Source organism: Dermacentor silvarum, chromosome 5 (genome assembly GCF_013339745.2).
Source record: "Dermacentor silvarum isolate Dsil-2018 chromosome 5, BIME_Dsil_1.4, whole genome shotgun sequence".
NCBI classification, from domain to species: domain Eukaryota; kingdom Metazoa; phylum Arthropoda; class Arachnida; order Ixodida; family Ixodidae; genus Dermacentor; species Dermacentor silvarum.
The window spans coordinates 53,784,417-53,794,926 of NC_051158.1; the positions used below are offsets into that span (position 1 = coordinate 53,784,417).

The window sequence follows — 10,510 nt, forward strand, 5'->3', positions numbered from 1 at the left end:
GAATTATATATATAGCGAGAGAAATACGTTTATTAAATCATAAAGAAATAGAAAATTGTACATGTATGAAAAGGCAACCCTAGTGGTTTTTCCGGTGAGGTGCCTACATTAAGTTAATGGTTTCGTTTCTTATAAGGTAGGACACGATTTATAGTATTACTCTTTTTTCACGCCTCTACGCAAATGTTAGATTCGCTTAGCCAGTCTTAACCTACTCGTAGAAAAAACTCCACCAAGTACGAACATGAATGGCGTGTCCGCTTTCAGACGCACGGATCAGTAAATATCGGTCCTCAGAAAAGAGTAAGCCCATCTCGCTCCTCATTAAATGTCGGAGTATGCGCTTCCCCGATACCTTTTTTAATGTTTTGTTTTTGTATTGAAACATAAATACAGAAGATACTTAGACGGCTTACTTTGGGGCTGCTGCTCCTTTTTACATAATAATAATATTAACAAGTAGTATACTGTAAGATGAAAAAAGAAACAGCGCAGGTTCATAAAGCTGGACCCCAGTCTGCTAGAGAGAGCTAACGAAATCCGCTTTTAGATCGAGATGTGTTCCAGCACTCGCAGACAAATCGCCAGCACAGGTTGCACCACACGCTATACTGAGTACCAAGTATTGTGTGTGCGTGTGTGTTTGTTTATTAACTGCGACAGTATAAGAAGTTTGGCTACTGAAGAGCCCGCCAACCTAAAGCTGTAGCGAAAAGCACTAAAATGCACACGAAACGAGGTAGCAACAAAGTTAAAAAAAAAGAGCATCAGTCTTTGACAATCGCTTGGACTAAATGAAAGCCCAATTACAAAATGAGAACGTGACATCAATTTACGGTCACTATACATATATAATATGCAATGCACAGTCAGAGCCTGTGACAAACATCAGCGTTCAAGATACACACGAAGAAAAGATTTCACTTCACAGCAAGGGGCACAAAAAAAGACACTAAACCGGAAAACTGAGCGCGACATTAAACTGATCTCTCCAGGAACAACAACTCGCCCCACCAAATCCCTTATGAAACCAACCCCGTGTTCTACACCCCTTTTTGTATAAGCTCCACTTACCAGTGCAACCTCAGAGATAGCTTGCCACTGTGCACTTAGCAGGTTGCTCCTACGACGTTGTACAACGGCGGACCGGAAGAAAACGAGCCCCGCTCACAGACCCCAGGAGCCCCTGACGCCAACTAACAGTATTTCGCCGATCGCCTCTAGCGGCTCCCTGATGACGCCAACTGGCGACTTCGACGTGTGTGTGTGCGAAAAAGAGCGCGCCGCACTGCAGTCAGCCTTCTTTCCCCGGGCTAGGCGCCGACCGCAGGCGCCGAGCACGTGGCTCGAAACCGAGGGGCGGTGACGTAGGTCGCCAGGTCAACAGCAGCAGTAGCAGCTGTGCCAAGAAAGACGGGGAGAAAAAAAAAGGAAAAGAAAATGTTGCGGTAAAGAGATGAAAATGAAGGCGCTGTGAGAAAAATGGACAGCTTCTGTAGAACGCTTGTAACGGGGCCGACGCACATAACTAATTCATCCTCGCTTTTTTTTTCTCCCCTTCCTTTTATAGCTTGAGCAAAGAAATGAAGGTTATAGCAGATGCAGAGCGAGAGAAAGTGACGTAGAGGAAGACAAAACATCGAGCCAAGGCAGTGAACGACTAAAATGTTAGGCGCGAGTAGGAGATATATATGCGAGAGCGGGCATGCACCGCTGGACTCGACCAGACCGGACAAATGTTTCTGTATGTGTGCATTTATCTGTCTATCTGTCCATCTGTCTGTCGTCTATTTATCTGTCTGCCTGTCCGTCTGTCTGTTTGTCTGGCTATCTATCTATCTATCTATCTATCTATCTATCTATCTATCTATCTATCTATCTATCTATCTATCTATCTATCTATCTATCTATCTATCTCTCTATCTCTCTATCTATCTCTCTGTCTATCTCTCTGTCTGTCCGTCCGTCTGGCTACCTACTATCTAGCCACCTATAGCTAGGCATCTATCTGGCTCTCTAGCTATCAATAGCTGTCTGTCTGATAAACGAAAGATATTCGCAAAAGATGCAAAGAGAAAGAGAAAAAAAGAAAGAAAGAAGGGGACAAGCGATTTTGAGCGCAACATAGTGGGAGAGACAACGGTAGAAAGAGAGAGTGAATGGGAAAGAGTTCGCTTCTATAGGCACCGAATTCGCGTCGCGTATAGAGGCCACGAAAACGGCCAGCTGCGCGCGAATCAGCTGCTTCTATCGCCGGCGGCTTTTCTTATGTTTCTTGGCCGACTCTCTTTTTTACATTTGCCTTCTATTTTATATTTTTGAACGCTTTCTCACTGGTCCCTCTTCAGCTTTCTTTTTTCACCCGTCTTCGATCGCAGCTGCGGCTGACTCGGGGTGTTGTTTCCGTCGGCGCCTCCTCTTCGGCTTCGCTGGCTTTTAGAAAAAAAAGAAAAAAAAAAGCGGTCCGATTGTCGCCGCACTTAGCGTTATCAGGCGGCGCCCGCAGCTCAAAGAAACAACTCATACGAGATGCACGTGCTCAGTCGGGGTTCGGATCCAAACAAACGAAGCGTCACTTCGACGCAGCAGTCGCGGGGCTATTGACTTACGATTAAGGAGAAAGCGTTAATAGTAAGCGGTGTCGCTGAAGATGCGGCGTCGGCTTCCCGTGAGCGATGATGATTCCCGCATATATTTAGTTATCAGTATGCTATATGCCATGACATGCTATATGACGTGCGGTATATGCGGTTTGTATTGCCACACCATTCCATCACTAAAGTTGCTCACACCTTGTGACACATTGTTGACGAAGTTATTCCTCGGAATTTTGAGAGTGACAGCCCACAAACAAACGCCATGAAACAAAACACTGATAGCGCACGCCTTTTTGTGTTCAATCGTCTCGGACTGAAATATTAAATATGCGGAACTATAACGGAAACCTGAAAATTATGTAATTTTTTCGGCGCGGCTGTGCACAACCTCCGGGATCGGCCCACGCAAGAGGCTGAGTATCCACGGCAAAGCTCGCCTTCGTTCATAGCGTTCGACGCTAACGTTTGCCGGTAAGCATTACGGTTACATAAGATGCGGTTGCCGGGAAGCGTGAGAAGCAGCCACGGATCTTTGAATGCCATCACGTTCCACTCTTAAAGGCGAAGCTTAAGCGCACTCTCATTTTTTTCCCTTGAGCACACAGATGGATAAAACAAAGTTCTAGTGGTGCTCCCCTAGAACGTGTCGTCAAAGCGGATTGTACTGCGTGTACGGTGTTCCTGCGGTCTTTCGAAAAACATTCAGTTACCGTGCACACGTACTCGTTCCTCTTCGTGTGGACGCGTGACCTCAGAGACCCACGAAAGAAGTCCTGCCTTCTCTTCTTTCTTTCTCTTTCTTTCGGTCTTTAGGTTTGTCTTTCGATCTTTTTTTTTTTTTTTTTGTGCGACGAATCGAGAAGTAGGACTGTTTGCAGGTGGACAACCACTGTTTTGTTTAAAACGCCTTCACTCAGAAAAGAACAAAATACTTAAAATAACGACGCTATAAAGCGATGTTACCTTGTATTGTGGAAGATGTCCTCGGTGTGACGTCAAAGCAGAGAACTCGTGCGTTGTTAGGCGCGTGACTGTGTATTGAAAAATCGCTTCTTCGAAGTTTTTGTTGTTTTTTTGCTCCAAAAATTTTCAGCGAAGACAGCTGAATAAGCACCGCTCAATTCTTCTTTGTGCTCTGGAGTCGGGTATGCTGACGTCATATGTGGAAGAACGCTCGGTATTGAGCATAATAGTAGCTTGCGGCCCTGCTAACAAAAACAGATCGAACATCCTGATTCATATTGGTTTCGTCATCGATTGATTTTATGCATCTACGGCGGTTTGGAGGACAATAAATTTCGGTAACCCTCGTTCTCTGAGTAGAGGTTATTTCGGTTTCAGTTGCAATCGTTCTCTTTCTCGGTATTACTTCAATATTTAAAAAAAGGGAAGCTTTGGAAGTTAATGCATTTTTTTTTAGTATTTCTACGTTGTAATCGATGTTCTATTTTTTTTTCGTTTCACGTTGTCTCATGCATGACTGCTATGTTTTCTACCAAGGCCTGGTGCTGTGAACAATGTTATTTGTGAAAATTAAGTCGTTCAAGCAGCGCTGGGGTAGATTAAGGGGAAAGCTGGAAAGAAGCATGCCCCCGGTTACTGCGACGCAATTACGGTCAACATGATAATCTTGAGTAAAACAGTAAGACAATGAACAACAACAATCAAAGAAAACAAAAAAAATGCTCTTATCACACGCAAGCACTACCCTCAGCACACAGAGTGCGCTCATGGGGGTACACTGATTTAGGTCTTTGCGATAGGACACATGAACTGAAAAACGAGTTAAATATTAGCGCTGTGGCCGAATACAGTCGAAAGTAACATCGAATAGGCGATCTTCGCTCATTCAAGAGGGCAACTTAAGGGAGTGTGCGAGTTCAACTACCTACGTCACATTTCTGTCGTCCCGACGACAGCCGATGTTTGAGGCTGATGGATCACTCGCTGCTGCTCGTCGATTTCCGGCAACCCGGGGTCGTAATTTGCATGAAACTGTTTTATAAGCCACCCTGCTTATTTGCAGGTGCGCGTGGAGTGAATTGGGTCGTCTAGAGATGTGGAGTACGTTTCGTGGCAAAAAAAAAAAAAAAACTATGACCCTAGGTGAAATCACCTTCAGCCAATCCCCCGTAGTGGGTATATATGAGCCAGTGTTTGGGAGACGATACGCTCCGCCCAATCTAGTCAGCCAGATCCAAGGAAGCACTCTGGATGCGGTTGTTGGCGTGAGCTTTGCGCGCGCACACATAAGCGTTGTCGCTTTGTAGATGTGCGCATGCTTGTACCACGGTGTGATCACACCACACCGTGGTACGAATACTGATCTGATCGAACGTACAGTTGAACGTAAAACTTGAATCTAATTCTTTCGTTGCGCGCTGACTAATAGGAGATGGTCTTATCTCGTTGCACCATCGAGGAGCGATGAATGTCACCTCTGCGGCGGGCATTCCCCCATCACGGCAGCGTTTTGAGACGCCTGCTTTCTGCCAGGGCGCTGTTTATCTTACGGCGCCATTGTGTCGCACGCTTCGTCGTACCACGTCGCCTGCGTGTATCATTAGAACACCGCGTGAGGAGTTGTGTTATTCTGCATCTCGTCTGCGATTTCTTCCTTTCGCGCTTCAACAAAAGTGCTTTACTTAGCACGTGCACTGTTGTTTGAATGTTTATATGCCTCGACTAAATTGGTGTCTTATGCACGTGACATATATGGAACCTCTCTCTTTCATTTCTTTCTTTATCTTCTTCTTCCTTTCTTTATTTTTTTCCCCTTTCATTGATATTAAACTAAGCATGATGACAGGCAACATTTTTTGCGCGTTAGTCATCCTGCCTTTACGACCCCTTTTGGTCGTGACTTTTTACTTCCCACGAAAGAGTTCGTGAAAAGGTTGAGTAGTGTGCAGAGGCAAAGCGGAAGGCCAAAGCTCATATCCAAAAGTTCTCATCGTCGATCGCGTTGACGCTTCTTGTTAGGCTTAGCTTTTAGGCCAGCACTTGCGTCTTTCGATGCGCATTCTTCTTCAGTGGCACCCACAACGCCCCTGTTTGACATCTTGAAATCGCATCTCGAAAAAAAGAAAATGTGAGAGACATTTGTTAGACCGGCGAAGAAAGAAACGTGATACCGTCAATTTCCGTCGAACCATCCATGACGCTTGAAGAAATCGTACGTACAAAATTAAAGCATCATTCTCGATCATCTCTGCATTTCGGTTCCCGAGAATTCTTGAAGCACCGTTCGTAGTGCTTTGACAGAAAAGTTAGAATATCGGAAGCTACGCGCCAAATGGGTCCTGTGGATGCTCACAGCAGACCGCCAATGGCAACGGGTTGACTTTTTGCGGCGAATATCTTCGTTGCTGCGCATACGAAGAGGGCAACACTTTTGGATTGGGTTGTTAAGGGTGACGAAACCTGGCTGTTTCACTTCACACCTAATACCAAACAGCAATCGCGTGAGTGGGGGCAGTAATTCCTTTTTGCCCCCCTGCATAGAGTTTCACACTATAAAACCTAGAGGGAAATGTGGCGCTGCTGCGCCGTGGCATGCAAGGGAATGCCGGTATATTGTGGTGTGGATTCGGATTGGCATCGTTCTTGGAGAGCCAGAACGCCTTGAAGGACGCGACTGGCTAGCACCGTTCCGTCTGTCACAATGATTCATTTCCTGCTAAAACAGGACGTAAAAAACTACTTTAACTTTATTATTACACAAATAACATGTTTTGTTTAATTTTGAGAACATACTGTTGGATGCACAATTCTATGAAACGTAAAAAGTATCAGCTGGCCGCTAAAGTTGGAGGGCAGACGACAACATTATCGCTCGCTTTGGAACAACTTGTCATCTGTTCTTGCTCTTCTTCGCTTGATGCTGCATTGTATGTGAGTAAACTTTATTGAGATATGTAATATGGGTGAATGAAAGCCTTTTATGTAGATTTTATTTTAGGAACGCGTTATTTGTGTAGCCATATTCACGTTTTAGACGAAGCCTCGTACAACACCAGCCAACACAAGCCTCGCAGACACATATCCCGTCATTCCCATGAGGGCACGGCAGCCCTTTAAGAAACTCGCATAGACGGTTGCGCCAGTTTACCCTCTAGGTTTTATAGTGAGAAACTCTATGCCCCCCTGGCCAGGATAATTCAAACAAGCACATTGTCTAGGCATAGTCGTGGCAACTATGGTTGGGCATCAAAAGGGAGTATTGTTGGTCGATTTCATGGCTCCTGGGACCACAATAGACGCTGAAAGGTATTTTTAGGCACTTAAACAACTCACACGGGCGATTCAGAATCGGAGAAAAGGAAGGCATAGCAAGGGCGTAAGCCTTATCCACGATTCTAGTGGCTCTAAGAATCCGATTTTTCTTATTAAGCCATCGAGCGGCTTATAAGCACAGCTGACGATTGGAAAACTTAAAAAAATGAACTACCTTGTTTACAACTCTAATTTTCAACAGTGAACAATATCCCAATGTAAGCTGCACCTAATAAAACATCCAAAACAGATAAATTTATGGTGTTGGGTACAAATCTGAAATATACCTCCTGCAAAACCCTCACAAACGTTGTAAAGTATTGACTTAGGCTGTAAATTGACATTAGAAATTTGTCCGCTTTATACACTCTAATGGATGCAGTTTACGAAAATGGGATATCTGTTTTGATGCGGAGTTACAGATTTGTAAACTTCATGCTTATATATATATATATATTGCCACGGGGATGAGAGTAGCAAAAAGGGATAGGGAAATTATATTTACACGATATATACAGAGAGAGACGGCTCTTAAACTCGCCGAATTTCAGGAACATTTGTGAAAAACATCAAGGCCAGAAGTTACAAATCTCATTATACACGTCAGTAGAATATAACGTTTTCTCTCAAATGCATCAAATGTGATTCAAGCTGGCCCAGCGATTGTCTCATAAAAAGATGTCTCCTTTTACATGTACTTTGAGAAGGAAACCGGAGTTGGTACCGAGCAAAAGGCTTTTCTAAAATATGGCAAAACTGGACCATGAGCAAGACCACACATCCTGCATTCCACGGAAGTGCGTAGGACGATATGATTTCGACGTTGCAGCCAAAAACAAAACAAAGGAAAACAAAAACTTGGAGGACGCTTAAGCTTCGCCTTTGAGAGAGGAATTCGATAGCATTCAAAGATCCCTGAGTGCTTCTGACGCTTGCCGGCAACTGCAGCTTATGTAACCGTAGTGTTTGCCGGGAAACGCTGGCGGCGAACGCTATGCACGAAGGCGAGCTCTCTCGTAGAAACGCGGCCTCATGCGTGGTCCGATCCCCGAGGTAGTGCACAGTCGCGCAAAAAAAACAACAACATAAATTTGAGGTTTCTGTTATCGTTTCGCACTTTTAATATTTCAGTCTGAGAAGATTTAACACAAAAGGCATGCGCTGTTAGTGTTTTTTTTTCCTTTTTTTACGACATCTGTTTGCGGGCTGTCATTGTTAAAATTCCTAGAAATGACTTTGTCAACAATGCAAGACAAGGTATGCGCAACTTTAATGACAGAAGGGAGTGGCAATATCGAAATACAATACATTGCATATTTGCCCTGACCTCCGCTCAGAAAAAGCTTGTGCGTAAATAAAACGCAGCCTTTGGAGGGCTCAAAAAGACAGTCAAAATAAAACTCTACAACATGAGTCCTAGCGCGCCAAGAACAATTGTTTAAGATGTAAGCTCTGCTGTAATCTTCGTTATCACTGCAATTAAACTCAAGGCAGAGCTGGAAGCGCTGACAATGCTTCCTTCATGCCAGTCTACCGCACAAACGCTGTCATCATCAGTTGCTTTCCCAGTCAACGTTAGAAATAACGGCTGGAGGAGTCATATATATATATATATATATATATATATATATATATATATATATATATATATATATATATATATATATAAAGAGAGAGAGAGTAAGAGGCATATCACGCTTCTGCTGCATGGTGCTCTGTTTCTGGGTGTATTACATAGTCAGAGCCTTAAAATTCCCTCCTCTCTCAAATCAAGCATACCACAAACGTTTTCTACGCGCGTTGCTTAGAAAAAAAGCTCTCTTTTGTTGTATCCGCCAATCACAAAGGTCGATTTTTTCTGCTTCGTCAGAGTGAGAGACACAAAAATAAAATTCTCCATACGCGGCATCTTTGCATCTCCACATCCAATGTTTTAACCGAATACGATACCCTTTCCGACTTCTGTCCCAATGTTACCGGGAAAAAAAGCTTTCTCTCTCTCTCTCTAGGCAGACGACTTTCCGCGTTTCTTGAAATGCGAGGAGACTGCAAATAAATGGCACCCAGCAGAAACGCTTACGAGCAGAGCTGCCAAGGAAAGCACGCTTCGCCAGCTGTGTTTTCCTTTTGTTCGAGCACCGTTGCTGAACGGGCATTTTTTCTTTCTATATTTTTTGTTCTCTCAAGTTTTTCAACTCGACATTGGGCACAACTATTTACTCATCACGATCGAGGCGCCAAATTACATCCTTCTCTGAAAGCAGCCATTACTGGCACTTTTTCACAATCCCCTCTAAGGAAAGTACTCCCCCTAGAAAAGGCTAATTCGGGAGCATTGAGAAGCCATAACGTGACTATGCGCTCAGCGTGAATGAGACAGAAAGCCAGAAAGGGGAGACATGCAGAGATTCGTAATACATTCGCAGTTAGAACTTTAGGGAGCTAGAGGCAGGAAGAGGAGTGTCGAGAAAGAGAAATTTAGGCGAGTGAGATATATAGAAAGGGAGATGTACGGAGAGGGAAATTTAGGAAGAGGTGGCGCATGAATATAAATTTAGGGAGATAGGCAAAAAAAAGACATGCGCGAAGCAAAAATCACTGAAGTGAACAGTGTATGTGTAGATGCTTGTTCCCTGCAGACAGCAGGAAATTATGGTGAAGGGCAGTGCGGTCCCTTTTGGGGAGGACTCGTTCCCTGAAAACACGACGGGCGGTAATGCGGATGAAGGTGAAGGGAAATAGAGAGCTCGGCCAGTCCCAAAAAGGAAAGCTCCACGTTCCCCTTTTTTCGTCCCTTTCAAGGAAGGCCCTGAACAAACTATCCCTCTGTCATTTTAGGGAAAAGAGAAGCCGCTTGCGAGGGTGAAAAAGGCCGCTGTAGGGTAGAAACATGGAAAGCAGAAATGGGCAAGCCACACAGACGCCGAGGTGCTGGAGAAGCCGAGGCAGTACAGGTCGATAACCTAGACACACCAGAAAGAACCCGGCGGGCGGGGGCGGGGGCGCGGGGAGACTCTAAGGAAATAGGGATTGGGCGAGGAAGGAACGTCCCAGAGCTGTGGTTGCAGCGCGGCCAGAAAGGACTCACTGTCGGCGACGATAAACGTATCTTCCTGCTTTCCCAAAGAGAAAGTTTGCTTACTTCACTTCTTTCTTTTTTTATTCTGCGGTAACATTTCTCTTCTTCGACGGTACAGTTTCTCGGTAGTAGTCAGCCGAAACGCGAGACGTGTAAATTATGCGGCCTCTCGAGAGCGAAAAGATTGAACGGGGCAAGCAAGTGCAGTCTTGACCGGCTTGACTGACAGAGGTATTAATAGCGGTGGGCAGGCAGGGGCGCCAAGCAGACCTGCGGTCTAGACGTATTAGTACGCGCGGACGTTTATTGAAGCGAGATGGAGAAAATGAGTTTTGCGAAGTGGTTTGGTGTACAACCTGAAGGTAGAGAAAGCCTCAGCTCCGAAGGACGGGTTGTTTTCCTTAACTTGGTCGGGTACACACCGGCGGACTGAATCGAGCGACGTGTCGCCGCCAATTTCATGAGCGGCACCGCTAATGGAAATTGAACGGTAGACACATCACTTGTATACGGGAGGACTCCAGCTCTGTGCATGAACGCACACTTGCTTCGCGTTGTC

The 10,510-nt window shown here is 44.9% G+C and overlaps 1 protein-coding gene across 2 annotated transcripts in view; it reads right to left on the bottom strand.

Annotated features, from left to right (window-relative positions):
* LOC119453396 (GTP-binding protein Rhes) overlaps positions 1-10,510 on the bottom strand; it is an 81,468-nt gene that overhangs the window by 21,339 nt on the left and 49,619 nt on the right. The window contains exon 1 of one of the 2 annotated variants that reach the window (XM_037715437.2): positions 1,075-1,380. The exons of the other annotated variant lie outside the window; for it this stretch is intronic. The gene's annotated coding sequence lies outside the window, so the exon portion shown is untranslated. Of the gene's footprint in view, positions 1-1,074; positions 1,381-10,510 lie in introns of those variants that run through there. 2 annotated transcript variants of the gene reach the window in all.